Source organism: Artibeus jamaicensis, unplaced genomic scaffold (genome assembly GCF_021234435.1).
Source record: "Artibeus jamaicensis isolate MK-2021 breed Jamaican fruit bat unplaced genomic scaffold, CSHL_Jam_final contig_444, whole genome shotgun sequence".
In the NCBI taxonomy this organism is placed as follows: Eukaryota; Metazoa; Chordata; class Mammalia; order Chiroptera; family Phyllostomidae; genus Artibeus; species Artibeus jamaicensis.
Window position 1 is genome coordinate 3,611,697 of NW_026521831.1, and position 15,723 is coordinate 3,627,419.

General features: G+C 52.0%; 1 protein-coding gene across 6 annotated transcripts in view; it reads right to left on the reverse strand.

Moving 5' to 3' along the window:
* EML1 (EMAP like 1) overlaps positions 1-15,723 on the reverse strand; it is a 144,196-nt gene that overhangs the window by 65,464 nt on the left and 63,009 nt on the right. Inside the window, exon 1 of one of the 6 annotated variants that reach the window (XM_053666081.1) lies at positions 11,981-11,998. The exons of the other annotated variants lie outside the window; for them this stretch is intronic. The gene's annotated coding sequence lies outside the window, so the exon portion shown is untranslated. Of the gene's footprint in view, positions 1-11,980; positions 11,999-15,723 lie in introns of those variants that run through there. 6 annotated transcript variants of the gene reach the window in all.

Below are 15,723 nucleotides of genomic sequence, written 5' to 3' on the forward strand. Positions count from 1 at the left end.
CAGTGGCTCTTGACTGATAGGAAAAGTTGCCATTGCCTGTTCGTTGCCTGTTCGTGAAAGGATCTTCGGCAGAGCCTCTTGACTCTGGGAAAATATGGTATAAAGGTCTTTTCTGAGCCTTAGGTTGTGAAATCATGGGACCGGAGACCAGGAAAAACCCGTAAGCTCACCCTAAGAAGCAACGTGTGACTGCTGAATTGGGATGACACGATGCAGTTTAAAGCCAGCACATCGTTCGTTTAATTCAGTAAGATGTTAGTGGGCATCCTCCCAGGCCAGACCTAGTGCCAGGCGGTGCGGTGAACACAGCGCGCCTCCCGACCCAAGGGCACTCAGTCTGGCAGAGGGCAGAACGTCCAGCAGATAACCAAGCCAGGGACAGAGGAACCCCAATGGCAGCAACGACACAGGCCCCAGCCCGCCCAATCACGAGCTTGGCAAAGAGCCTGGCTCTGGAGATGCAATACGAGGACCAGACAAGCCTGGATCAAAACACAGGTGGAGGAGGAAGGGCAGGATTTCAGGTGAGCTACTGGGTTTCAATCAATGACTAATGAATGAAGTGAGAGTAAGAGCAATCACTTACAGATAGGGCAGCCTGAAAATTCTCAAGTGGAGCACTTAGGAAATGTGCCAATGACTGTACTTTGAAATATACTCTAATTTCATTTTGCCTGACAAAGATTTCCCATGGAATTGAGAGTCCTCAAAATCTTTGGAGTGTTTATTTAATACCACAAGTCCACACTCACACACATGCATGTCCACACTCACACACATGCCCACACCCCACACCCCACACCTCTACCTTTGCAGAAGTGATCAGGTTTCTGGTTCCTGTCAGAAGCTGAGAGACCTGGGTGCTGTACGTTGTGAACCCTCTTTCCCCACAGCGTTAAAGCGAAGGAGGCCCTGCAGCTGAGCAGGAAAGAAGCCCCCGGTCAGGGTGAGAGAATCTGCTCCCTGATGTGGCCTCTGCCCCGTGGTTCAGCGGCACTGGGAGACTGAGGCAGGACCATGCACCTGTCTCCGGGACAGCTGGGGTGACAGAGAGGAAAAAGCCTGGAGCTCATGACGATGCTCCTTCCTAAAGCGAGAAGAGCAGGGCTGCCAAGTTCTGACCACATAAGGGAAGATAAAATTATGGAGGTGGGAAAGGGGTGAGCAGGCCAAATGATGAGCGTAAGGGTTGGACGTGAGAAAGATCTAATGCTGTGTCCAGACTGTGTCTCACAGGAAGACCGGCTGCTGCCATGCTCACTGGTTACATCTCAGAGATGTAACAACTAGGTCCCTAAACCGACTCAATAAAAAGTTGTCTGAAAAGGTAGCTTTCATAAAATTTTACTTGCTACATTGTTTCAAAAACTTTAAGCAAAAAGGATAAAATAAAAGCTATTCTTATCTTCATTTTAAAATTACTTTCCATTAGTATAAACATCTATCTAAAGCACGGTGTAGTTACATCACCCATCACACTGACTGCCTTCTGAACTGAACACTTCCGGTCGGTTGGAGACAAGGCTCCTTCGCAGGAAAGCCTGGCCTTTAAGAGTCGGGATGAAAAGTCTGAACAGCACAGTTCCGACGCTGGAAATCCACCAGTGGGGCTGACGCCCGAGAACTGGTTCTCCGGGATAAAACTGCGCAGCACACCCTGCGGCCAGCAGTCTGTCTCGGGACAACATGGCAGACACGCTGGCTCGTGGAGGATGTTAGGACTGGAAAGCAGGGCTGCTTCTCGTTGTGCAGCTCATCTGCCAGCCTCCTGGCGAAGAGCTGGCGCTGTGGCCTTCTAAGGGCAGAATCTAAAGGCAGGTTTGAGTCCCAGCCTCCCCCAACCCACATCCCCTTTTTTGTGGTTATTGTTGTTATTGGAAAACTTTGTCTTTTTTATTAACATGGTAGAACTAATTTTTAAAAAGCGCCAGCTACTTCTGCTTCCAGCCAAGATGGAGTAACAGGTGCCAGATTGGCCATCTTGCCCCAAACAGAGGAACAGAGTAGGCAGAAGGCCTACAGAGTGGGCACAGGCAGGGAGGGATGGGGAGGCGGCCAGCAGAGGAGACCCCCCAGCTCTCAGGAAGTGGTGGGGGCGGGGATGGCCCTGAGGTGAGGGGACAGAGCTGGAAGTCCAGAAAAGCCACCAGGACTAAGGTTCGCAGGGCAGAGAACGACAGAGGAGGAGGCCGCACAGAGGGAACTTCGGAAATGAGTTTCCACCGAGAACTGACCGGCACTCACATGGGAGGGATTTCTCCAGGGAAATCAACCGGGAAAGAGCAGAGAGGACAGACCCCTGAGCTCCCGTCCCTGCTGGCGGAGGTTGACCCGTGTCACCCTCAGGAGCTGGGCGGGAACCCGGAGCACTTCACCCTGGGCGAAATGCTACTCTGGTCCCCAACAGAGCTGTGTCCAAGTAGCAAAACCACATGCCAGCACAAAGCTCAAGTATTTATAGGCACATAAAAATATCCAGCTCCCAACAAAGTTAAATTCACAACGTCTGGTATCCAACAAAAACGACCAGGCAGGAAAATATGACCCATAATCAGGAAGAGAATCAACCAAGCAAAACCAACCCAGGACTGACACAGATGACAGAATTATCAGACGGGAACATCAGTTATTTTAACTATTGTATGTGTTCCAGCAGCCATAGGAAAGGCTGAATATGTTAGGTAGAAGCATGAAGGTATATGTGTGTGTGTGTGTGTATATGCATATGTATGTTCTATAAATATATTTTATATTATATATATTTGAAAGTCAAATTTCTAGAGAGCTACAATACACTGGATGAGATTAACTGAAAAGATTAGTGAACATGAAGAAACAGCACTAGAAACTATCCAAAGGAAATACAGAGAGAAAACAGACTGGAGAGAGGGAGGGAGCGGGGGAGGAGGAGGAGGAAGAGAAAAGAGAAAATGAACATCAATAAGAAGAGAACACCAGGGAGTTTGTAAATCAACCTCCAGTGTCCTAGTATCTGCGTGAGTCAAGTGTCAGAAAGGGAGGCAAGATGGGGAAATAAAGAAATTAGAAACATAATGGCTGAAAGATTTCCAAATTTGATGAAAATCAGAAACCCACAGATCAATAAATCCCAAGCACAAGAAACACATAGGAAATTTCGCCAAGGCAGGGTGAAATTACATCGCTTAAGACCAGTGATAAAGAGAAAACCGGCAAACTGGAAGCACAGCCTCCTCACCTACTTCGTGATGAGACTGGACGCATCTCCCCCAGAACGGGACCAGGCGAGGAGGAGCTGTGCTCTCGTCACACCACGCCGGAAGCCCAGCCAGTGCCAGACGACAACTACAAGTAAGTGTGCACGCCGGAGGAGGAGAAAGAAAACCGCAGATGACATAACTGTCTAGGTAGAAAACTGCACGGAATAGACAAGAAAAACTCCTAGAGTAAGTGATTGTAACAAGGTTGCATGATACACGGGTCATGCACAAAAGTCAACTGCCTTCCCGTGAAACAAACCAGCTGGAATTTGAAATGAAAAATAAAACACTACAATGGCACCAAAAAATTAAAATATGTAGGTATAAATCTAACAACATATGTTTAGGATGTATATGCAGCTAATTATGAAATTATGATAAATTAACAAAATGTATACAGGACCGATATGCAGGAAGCTATAAAATATGATGAAATAAAAAGATCCGAAGGAGTGGAGAGATATTTCGTGTTCACAGATTGGACGTGCCCATATTCTCACGTCAGTTCTATCCAACCTGATCTAGAGAGTCGACCCAGTAACTCCGGCGGCTATTCCGTGAATGCCGACAAACTGACTCTAAAGTTTATATGGGGAGGAGGCGAAGGACCGGGGACGGCCAACATGGTACTGAGTAAGGGCAACAACACGGGGAACTGAAACTACCTGACGTTCAGACTTCGTACAGAGCCACATAATCAAGACCTCATGTTATTGGGGAGGAAACAGACAGAGACCAATGGGACACAACAGAGAGCCCAGAAATGGACCCCACAAAGGGAGTCAATTCATCTCTGACAGTGGAGCAGAGGAAATTCAATGGAGAAAGGGCAGTATTTTCAACAAATGGGGCCGGGACAGTCGGACATCTGCAGACAGAGACCCTACAACTTTCACAAAAAGTAACTCTAATTGCACAGGGAGGAAAACGAGTATTTTGAACTGAATGAACATGAAAACACAGCAAAGAGAAACTTGTGAGATGCAGCTAATACATTTCTTAGGCTTTTATAGCACTAAACACCTACAGTAGAAAAGAAAGGAGAAGGAATAGGAAGGGGTGAGGGGAAGTGACCTCGGCTTGTACCGCAAGAAACCCAAAGTGAGGCAACACACATCAGGGCGGAAATCAGAGACGAAAGGCTACAGGGAAAATCAGGCCCAAAGCTAGTTCTTTGACAAAGCACATAAAATGGACAAACCTGTATCCAAATTAATCAGGAAAATAAATGAGAAAGGACACAGAGTATCAGCATCACTACAGAGCTACAGATGTTAAAAGGATAACAAGGGACCTGGAAGAAAAGCTCTATGCCAATAAATTCAATAACTTAGAAGAAATACATGGATTCTTTGAAAAACAAGACTTCCTAATGTTCATCCGAGAATAGGTCATCTAGATAGCCATATTTAGAAATTTGAATTTATAGCTAAAAACCCTTCCACCAAAAAAAACAGGCACCAGTGACTTCCACCAGACATTTCAGAAAGAAACAGCAGGGTCTGAGCAAACTCCTTCCAGGTGGCGGGGGGAGGAGGGGACACCACTCAACTCATCTGTTAGGCCAGCTTTGCTCTGATATCAAATCGGACAAACGTGTTACAAGAAGCGTGTTGGTGGCACACGGAGCAGCTGGATCTCTGACACACTGTGTGCAGATGTACGTGTTACAACCACCTCGGGAAAGAAGCAGTTTGAAGAGTTCGCCCACAGTTCGATCCAACCATCCTACTACTAAGTATTCACCCAAGAGAAGTGAAACCACACACACGTTCATGCAAAGACCTGGACACGAACGATGGAAGCAACCTGACCTGTAATAGCCCCAAACTGGAAACAGCCCAAATGTCCAGCAACAAGCAAATGCATTAACAAACTGCAGTATGTCCACACAGTGGACATGGAGTTTATTTTCTCATACAGAGTTTAGTAATAAAAACATTTAGCACTGGAACAAGCGACACCGTGGATGAATCTCAACATAATTACGCGAGTTCAAGCGGCTGGAGAACAGAGTGCCTGCTGAAAGGTCCCACTCACAGGAAGCCACCCAAGACGCCAGCTAAGCTGCAGGGGCAGGTCAGAGGCTGGAGGGCTGATGAAGGGGCACGGAGAAACTTTAGAGGGAGACAACTGTGCTCGTTATCTTAATGGTTACGGTTCCGTGGACGTGTGCACGTGTCAAAGCCTATCAAATTGTTCATTTAAATAGGTTCAGATTACCGCACGTCACTAATGCTCCCGGAGAGCTTTAAAGGAGGAAGAAAAGCAGGACGAAAACCCACACAGAACACACCACATGCATGTCTGTGAATTTTAATAATTCCAGCCAAACTACTTAAGTGTCACGAGATATCAAAAACTATTCAGGAAATGAGATGTTATATCAAAAAAATATATAAGAAAATACTCAGTTTGGACAAAGAAAGGAAAAAGATAAACTGGACTATTTCTGTACCTAAAGCTCATAGTGTTTTTTTCGTAATAGAACTTACAAATATTTTTAATCACAGTCCCTACCGGATGGGTTTCCTTGGTTTCTACCCCTGAGGGCTGGAGCTGCCCCGCCTGGCTCTCTTCCCACTTAGCGTTCAGAGAGTGAGGCTGAGGTTAAACGCCCACCCCCCCAACACCGGGCAGCAGAACACTCAGATCTGCCCAAGGAGACGCTGGCCTCTCTACATTCAAAACCCTGCTTCCAACCCCCTGCAAAATATATCAGAAACACTACTCAAGTACATTTCTGTAGGATCACTTTTAAAGAGCATTCAAACAATACAAATTGACAATCTAGTTCTCTAAAATCTTAAATGAACTGGAAAAGGATATCTGTGCAATTGAGTTGCAGCATTTTCCAATGTGAAATTCTGCGGTTTGATTCTCCAAGTACCACTTGAGGTTTAGTCTGAAATGTGAACACCGTACTGGGGGAAAAAGTAAGAGAAAGCCAAAACGGGAGGAGGCGCAGGAGATGATTACAATAACCTGGTCAATCCAGGACCCTCAAAGAACAGGTTTCCCAGAAAGCTGGGTCTTAGGAAGGCTCCACCTTTTTAAGGAACCCACTTTCTGAAGTTTCCACCATTTTGTTCAATAATGAAAAGCTAAACAACCTAATTTTGTAAAAAAATGAGCAAAGACTTGAATAGATATTTCTCCAAAGCAGATACAGGAATGGCCAGTGAGAACATGCAAAGATGTTTAATGTCACGGGTCATTAGGGAACTGTACATCAAAGCCACAACGAGACACCCCCTCGCGCATGCTATAATCCGCAAACTTGAAAGTAACAAGCTCTGGTGGGGACGTGGAGAAACGGAATCTCCTTCACCGCTGGGAGGAGTGTGACATGGTGCAGCCACCGTGGAGAACAGTGTGGCGGCTCCTCGGAACGCCAGCCCAGAACTGCCACCCCGCTCCCAGGGTGCGCACCCAGGGGGACGGGAAAGAGGGGCCCGGACAGAGCGTCTACCCCCTGCTCACAGCGGCTGAAAGAGGGACAGACTCAGTGTCCACAACTGCGTGTGGATACACCGGTGTGGTCTACCCACACAGTGGGACATTGCACAGACGCAAAAAAGAGAGGAAGTGTGGATATGTGTGCCCGACGCATCACGCCAAGTGAAATACGCCAGTTATAATAAAAGACAAAGACCGGGTTCCCCTAGTATGAAATATCGCGGGTAGGCATATTCATCGAGGCAGAATAAAGGAGACCAGGGGCCAGGAAGAAGGGGACATGGGAGTTGTCACTTCGTGGGGACAGGGTTCCTGTTTGGGGTGATAAAAACACCTTGGAGATCGATGGTGGTTATGGCTGGAGAACACTGTGAATGTAGGTATTGTCATCGAATCTGTGCACTTAAAAGTGGTTTAGATCACAAATTTTGTTGTACCCACAGGGTCCAGCGGAAGGAAGGCCTGCTCAAGTGTGGTTGGGAGGGCAGTAGTATGGGTGTACTAACTGATCATTTTAATTTGAACATTTCACCTAGAATGTCACATGGTGTGCTTGAGCGTGACATTGTTAGGTCACAAAATTACATGCTTATGATTTTGTCATAAAAGGCAGCGTTGTTTGTGCGGACCCTGTATTTCACCACAGTAAAGGAGGACCCACAATTGCTTTCAGCCAATTTGAATGGCCAGCTTTCAGGGAAACATTGGTTCTTTAATTCACTGGCTGGCTCACAGGCTTTGCAGGGTGAGGGAGACTCGGAGCCCGCAGCACTGGCCACCACACTGACACCAGCGCAGCGAGGGCCCCAGAGGCACAACAGGGGCCCGCAGGCCACCCTGGAGGCTCTGGAGGCTTCTGGGGCCGGGTGACGCTGGTGGCTATTTTAAAGGACTAAAAGGATGTAGCCCCGCAGAGGGGAAAAGCGAGCATCTGAAAACATGCCCAGTCTGGGTGAGAACAGCTAACAAGAATGTTCAAAACCAGGGCGAATGAACTTCTACTTGCCTTTTTAAAGGTAAAGCCAATGAAGCACCGGTTCCTAGTTACGACATGACTAGGAAGCACGAAGAGAAGGAGCTGTAACCACCAGCCGTCTATGGACGGGGGAAATTGGTGCCCAGCTTACGAGCACTGGTCCGCTTCGACGCCTTCCCTCCCTTTACGGGCTGTGTTCGTGCCGTTCCACACCCCGCCCGTGCGCTGCAGCCTGCCGGGCTGGCAGCTCTGCTCTGGCAGCGGCAGCAGTCACGCCCACCGGGTCCACACACTGTATTTGGGGGGACCGGCTTGCTCGGGCTGCCATGACGCTGCCGTACAGACCAGGGGCACAAGCAGCCCACATTCACTTCCTCGCAATCCTAGAGGCTGCAAGGCCAGGCAGCAGGTGCGGGCGGGGCTGGCTTCTCCGCAGGCCTCTCTCCTTGGTTTGCAGATGGCCACCTTCTCTCTGTCTTCCCATGGCTTTCCTTGTAACATGTCTGTGTCCTCTCTCCCCTGCTTGTGAGGCCCCCAGTGCTACTGGGCTAGGGCCACCCCAGTGACCTCACTGTAACTCCATCACCTCTTTAAAGACCCGTCTCCAAATATGGCCGCTTTCTGAGTTGAGGGGGATGCTTAGGGCTTCAACCTATGACCGGGGGCAGGGCCCAACTTGACCCATTGCCGTGGCATTCACAGCACATCCGGGCCTTTTAGGTCCTGGCCCCCGGAGGGGCATCTGCACGCACTCCTGCCTCCGAGCTCCGTGGCTCTGCCTGGCTGTCCTTGGTCAGCTCTGTGGGGCAGGACAGTCACAGCTGTGTTTATTTTGCACCCCATCTGCACACAATGCCTCGTTGGGAATGAATAAGAAAGGGGTGAACTTACTGACACTGCCGACTGGCCGGAGTCCGTGTGGGGAGCTGCCTGGCCTTGCCCCTCACCAGTGTCCTCGCCACAACCCTGCGCTGCCCCTCGTCAGCACAAAGGCCTTTGTTCCGGACATCGTCCAGGCCCGGCACAGTTCCAACGCCCACTCCGTTCCTGACTCACTTCTCTGTGGCGCCCACGTGGACGTCAGCCTTCTCGGCCCCACGATGGAGTCACGCGTGTAACTGTGGGGGCGACTTTTCCCGAAAGTCCCCCTGTCCACCATGGATGAAAGTGAACACTAACAAGACATGACCTGCTTGGGGAGGAGAGGTAGCCAGTTTCTCCGAGGAAAACGGCCCTGAGCCCCTTCCTCCAGGGGCTTTTATTGGGTTGTAATACACAGGAATACAGGCCGGCAAGGATCAAACAGTAGATAACATTTCAAAGAGATCTGAGGGTTTAGTATGAGTCAGTGTCTGTCAGGGAGTTTTGCAGAAACTTTAGGGTTTCCTGCTCAGACTCTTAACATGAATGAAAGCACTCTTAGCAAAGCCGGTTTCACAGGTTTTTAGGAATTCTTTGTGATGCCAGATTTTTCTCCAGATCCACTCTAGCAAGGCAAGGAGCTGCACCCCTCCCCATCAGGTTCTCAGGCTTAAGTGGATTGGAGCCAGGAAGCGCTTCTCCCAGAGGACAGGGGGACTCGGGCTGTGTCACATAGCCGGGGGGGGGGGGGACAAGGGTCCACAGCTTGCTCTTTGTTGCAGCCCCCCGAATCCTTCCATGACGGCCTCCCAAGTGATGGAGTCTGGCTTAGGTTGCGCCTCCTCTGAGGGGTCTTACCCATATCTGACTTCCGACCGTGGTTTGGGGGCAGAGAGAGGAAATTGAGGCCGCATTTGATACCAGAGACAAGCTTTTGTCTCCTGTGGCTCACATTCTAGAGGTCACTCACTCATCCTTAGCCATGGGGGGTAGTTACAATTCCTGAAACCAGGCAGAGAGGTCCCCAACATGTAACGCTCCCAGAGCTCTCCAACAGCCACTTTTGCCCTAAGATTCGATACTAAATTGGCCGCTGCCACTGAGTTTATGGTGGTGGAGACCCAGAGCCAGCGAACAAAGGAAAGTCTCTGTTCGTGAGGGGCCCGAGCAACAGCGCTCCTTTCAGGACACCGTGACACACTGCTTAAAGAAGCGGGGCTGCAGGCGGGCGGACCCGAGGCTTCTGGGGGTGGGAGTGGTCGAGGTGGGATTCCTGCCCTCCAGAGTTGCTCAGTGCAGCCACGTAACTTATTGGTCCCCTCCCTGCTCAAAATCATGGGATGGACGCACACTTTAAATGCTACAGACTGTGCAGAAGCAGAATGGTCTGTCTTCACGAGAAGGAACAGTGCCCTGAAGCTGCACACTTGCCTGTCGCTCAGAGTGTCTGCCCAGAGCCTCACACTGAGGTCTCCCTGAAGCCGCAGGGGCAGACCTCAGCCTGTTCCCCAGGAAATCGGGAGGCAAGACTTCCAAACAGGTCCCGACTGCAGAGATGCTCAGTGTCTTCTATGACAACTTCTTGGACATGAAAGATCTTTCTTCCTCATTTTCTCTCCAAACACACCCAACTCTGCTGTTCCCACTGCAGTCTACCGAGCAGAGACCTGGGAGCCTGTGAGTGGAAATGCGCATCAAGGGCTGGCTAGGGCAGGTCAGGAGCTCAGTGAACTTGAAGAAAGCTCCCAGGACGTGCCAGGCACTGCCAGCTGCAAAGAGTGGATGTACAAGTCCCTTCCTTTGGGGGCCTGGAGGCTAACAGGGAGAAACAAGGGACAGAAAGTGTCCTCGGGCTCCGACGGGTGCTGGCGCAGAGGTGAGCACAGGTCTGGGGGGAACAGGGACACTGGAGGACAGAACAGGCCGAGACTGTGCAGCCAGGACACTCAGTTCTGCCACCTCCCAGCTATGAGGTCTGAGGCCACTGTTGGGTCTCTCGGACCCTTGGTGTACGCATTAGAAAGTGGCAGAATAACACTCAACATACAGAGGAGAGTGAAGGTTAGAGATGAGGCATAGTTGAGTCCTTCACCCCCAGGGGTTACTCTTACGTTAGCCTGGGACAATCAGGGAGATTGGGACGTGAGGACCCGTTTCTCCGGAGCCTGGAAGTGGCCTGGCCTGGCGGCCGCAGGCCCCAGACAAGCACGCCAGCACTTCTCCAGCCCGAGCCCGGCCCACAGGTGGTCTGCACAGGTTGTTTCAGGGACTGTGCAACCACTTCACCCGATTTTCCAGATGACAGCAAGTCGGGCCCAGAGAGTCCAGACTGGAGGTCTTATGTGGTCTTATGACAGCAGCCTGTGTCCCTCTGCCACCCCGCCCTACAGCAGAAAGGGCCCGGCTGCGAGGCGGAGGCAGGACCAACTCTGCCACTGCCGTGAGGGAGGCCCGTGTGCGGGCGGCCTCTTCGGAGCAGAAGCCACACCCACACCAGCCTCGGAAAGGGAAAGGAAGCGCGTCTGCTGGCAGCAAGCAGGACTCCCAAGGGGCAACTTCATCAAAAGACACTGAGTCGGTATGAGAGACGCTGGTCACACACACATCCCAAGCCAGCCTGTGTCACTGCACATGACGGTCACAGCAGGATGACAAGACTCAAACTAGAAAGGCCAGGGTGGCGGGGGAGGGGTCTTGGTTCTCTGCCCAAGGAGGGAGCTTCTGGAGGGCCCGGCACGTAGGCCATGTGGGAGCCCAGCTTGTCCAGCCTTTGACACCCCAGCTAAATCCAGAGAACACAGATGGACTGGACTGGTGACAGCCAGCATGTCTGGTGGGCAGGGCAGGACAAGCAGAGAGCTTTAGGATATAAAACGGCTACCGCAGGGTTTTGGCTGCCTGAGGTGGGGGCCGAAGGAACTAAGAAACACAATGCAAAGAAGCAGCAGCGAGCAGGGCTGGCCAGCAAGTCCACTCCAGCAGGCTTGTTCTACCGCTAACCAGAGCAAGCCCCTCAAGTTCAAGGGCCTTCTCGAGGAATGCACAGGTCAACAAAAGGAAAATAGATGGTATTTTGAAACAAAACAAACATGCTTGCCACCATCACTGGTTCCCGAAGTCCCCAGTTCTCATCTGAGGTTCGGGAACACCCTTAGTGACAGTGCATGGGGGGGAATTGTAAAAAAGGATGCTAAGCAGTGCAAACCGCCCAAAGACGTGTGCCGTCGGAGCTCTGGTTCAATGCCAGAGCTACAGCTGCCATCACTTGCAAGCACCTCACAGGCTGCAAAACGCCTCTGTTCACCAGACAGCGTCCGAGCCCTGATTTCTGCACACAGGGCTGCCTGCCCCGAGTTCACAGCTGTGACCATGTGGCAGTGGCGTTGTTTGAAGCTGCACTTCCTGGCTCCTTGCTCTCCTGTGAGGCAGCGAACACGCCCCTTACCTAACTGCAGACGCGCTCCGTGGGGAGGGGCTGTGGTCAGCCACGGAGGCGCATTACAGAACCGACAGGCTGGCGAGCAGAAATGCGAGTGTGGATCCGACTCTGAGCAATTTGCAGATGGGCTCCTGTTCCATTTTGTATTTGTTGTTACATGGTGCAGACACTCCCGAGGGGGCAGGGACAAGCGACCCCTTCCTCCTGTGCAGAAGGGAGCCCGTGGGACAAACAGAGGGGCCCCGGTTAAGAGCTGCAGTCCTTTAACCCTAGACTCGACGTCCTCATCTGTACAGCAGGGGTGGTAATGACCTGATATCATGGGGTCGCACTGCTGAGACGCTCACATATAAACACCTCTACATAAAAGCAGAAGAAAAGTAAAGTTAGGGCAAGAATCCCTTCCGAAATGACCCCGTTGACCATCACCCAGCCTCCGCTCCACTGGCAAACAACAGTGGGCAGCGCGCCCCTTGAGGCAAGTGATGCCACAGTTAGGAAGGGCGCTGGCTCTTTGAAACCCGAAGCTGAAGCCCACCAGGGGCCCAAGTGCCGTCACCCTGTGTGGCTGCCTGCCAGGCTTCCCCCGTGCTCTTCCGTCCACTGTTTGGCCACCAGGGAGACATGACACTCAACACGGTCGCTAGTGGAGCTGGACTAAAGCAAGACGCAGCTGCCCCTGTGGACCCGCCCCAGCCCCTGCCAACTGAGGCCAGGGCACGGTGCACCCGCTGTGGGCTGGGATCATCTGCTTGTTGGGTTAGTGGGAAACCAGTGACTCTGCGTCTTTGCAGGGATGTACTGCCAAGCTATCCCAACGTGCGCAGGACTGGCTCTTCTACGAATCTGCTTCTAACCGAACAGCAGAGCCACGGTGCTGAAAGAGATTGGGAAGGTGGCTGAGGTGTCGAGACTCTTCCTCCCGACTGTGGTCGTCCTGGGCCTGCCAGCTGCCAGGGACTGGGCATGGCAGACGACAGTGAGAGCCAAGAGGAACGGAGGTTCCTTCCCCAGGTCTCTCCCCGCAAGGCGCTCACGAGGCTGGGTTTCCAGGCTCCTCAACATGAATCACAGGCTGGAGCAGCACACTGTGCATCCAGGGTGAATACAGAACCACGAATACACCGACAAAATAAAACCCTGCAAAACTCTCTTCCAAAAAAGACAGTGTATAGGTAGAGCCAACAAGCTGTAGCTAAAAAGATTTAAGGACAGAGTGACTTTCACAAGCACCAAACGGGTTGGCAACACACTGTAGCCCTTGCCGCCAAGGTGCCCGAGCGTCGGGTCGGAACGTCTCCCGCCCAGTCCTTCCGCCACGACCCTGCTGGACCCTGAGTTACAGACCTGGGCCTTTAACAGACAGCCTGGGAATTGTCTGTGTGTCTCGAGTTTAGAGTTAGGAGGCATTTTAACTGCTTGTGTTTTTACTTGTCTTGGGTTTAAAAGTCCAGGAACAAATCCAGGAAGATTTTAAAAGGTAAAGAGAAATAGGAAGTAACCCTCAGGCCCTCCCACCCCAGGTGAGGCTGATGGCCGGGTGCCAAGCCATTGCTCAGGGCGGGCCTGGGTGTTATCGGGGTGCCAAGGGGGGGAGGGCCGAGCTACCCAATTCCGGACTCTCCCTCTGTCCCACTTCACCCCCACCACCCTGGAGGGAAACTGCTAGAAAGCGCTCCTGACTCCACAGGCTGCTTCGTGCACCTGTCTCATCTGTCACTGCAAGGCCAAGGGCAGCTCTTGCATGAACCTCACAGGGGAGACAGTGCCTCTGATGGGACTATTCCCATCTTTGGCTATCAGACTCCATGGCAATAACAACTTCCCAAATTAGCAGTGCACCTCATTACTATAAAGAAAGAGGAGTAAAATTTCTGAGATCTGTACAACCATAGATGGAGAAAAGCCACCCTATTTTTAACAGAAAAATGTTCAGGGGTGGGGGCTGGGGGAGATAGACACCGTAGCCGGCATTTCCAATGCCACGTACAGGAATGGGGGTGTGTCACAGGGGCAGCGCTGCTCGGGAGTGTGGCACCCACGCTGTGTTTAGGCCGTCCCTCGACATCGGTTTTCAAACGTTTCTCGGCTCCCTTCTGCACACGCCGAGCACAGAGAGACCGGGGCCTCGGGTTTCCTTCCTCCCAGACCTGTGGGCCTGCACCGCCTCCTCTCCGGGCTCGCGCCTTTTTCCTCCTGGGTGAGCTCATCAGCTCGGGGCTGCAGCCTCGGCCTCTGCTGAAGACCCGGGCTCGCAGCTGGGTCACACATGTGCATGTACATGTGATATATGGGTTCCCGTGGCCCCTCACCTCCATGAGGGCACCACAACACAGCCAGTCATACTCCACAGGCCCCAGGGCATCTGCGATGGCATCCGTGTTCCTCACGCACGACGTCAAGTCACACGTCAGACCCTGCCGACCCCTAACACCTAAACCCTCAGACCGTCACACAGCTCTCAACAGCTCTAGACCCCGTCTTCACCGTCACCCCCTGGGCCCGGGCATCCGCTCCCTGGGGTCCTGCTATGGCCTCAGCTGGCTCCCCTGGCTACGGTCTGATCCCACCTCTTTCTCAAGCACGGGTGTGGTCATGTCCCTGTTCAAATCCTGTGGGCGATCTCCATCGTCTTTGGGACAAAAGACTTAGCGCTTGGGATCTGCCCTCTGTACACCTCTCTGGCCCCATCCAACACCTGCACCTCCCCAGCTCCTGGGCTGCAGCTGTGGCTATAGCTGGGTGAGTGGTTTTACCTGCTTCCGAGCCGTTCCCCAGCCTTCAACCTCCTCCCTCTGCTCCACCCAGCTTACAGAACTACGCCCTCCAAGGAAGAGCCCTCACCACTAGCACTGGAGAAGAGAGCTGGGTCCTCCGACCCTGCCGCGTATTCCCAGAGTGTCACCGTGGCGGACCACTGTCACAGCACTGACTGGAAGGCTTTGCAGGCGTCTGTCTAGGCAAGCCCTCCTCCATCAGACTGAGCTCCTGCACACAGCGGTTGCACCGTTCGGCCATGGAAGCCTCAGCACCCGGGCATGTTACCTGGCCCAAGACTGGCCCTCCCAGAAGAGGCCAACTGAACATCAGCTTCTCACACTTTGAGCAGCAAGTGCCTGGTGTACAGCTGCATATCGGTTATTAAAGTCTGGTCCCAACGCCCTGGCTGGTGTGGCTCAGTGGAATGAGCGCTGCCCTGCAAACCAAAGGGTTGCTGGTTCAATTCCCAACCAGGGCACATGCCTGAGTTGCAGGCCAGCTCCCCAGTAGGGAGTGCACAAGAGGCAACCACACACTGATGTTTCTCTCCCTCTCTCTAAAAATAAACAAATAAAACTTAAAAAAAAATAAGGTCTGGTCCCAAGACTCCTGAAAGTCCCCAAGTCCCTTCAGGAGGTCCATGTGGTCAAAACGATGTTCATAATAATATCAAGGTATCATTTGCCTCTGCCACTTGCTGATGACATGGTGCCATAGCCCGGGCAGGGGGCGGGGGTGGTGTTTGGCAACAAGTCACTGTGCAATTAGCCGCTGCAGAGAATTAAAAATGCCTAGCTTGTGTAAGAATGTCTTTGATGAAGCTGCAAAAATATTAATTTTATTAAAACTCAGCCTTCATGTCCCTTTATGTTCTGTGTGACGAACAGAGAGCGCACACGAAGCCCCTGGGCCGCAGAGCAGGCTCACCTGTCTCCAGGAGGCAGAGCACGAAGCCCCTGGGCCGCAGAGCAGGCTCACCTGTCTCCAGG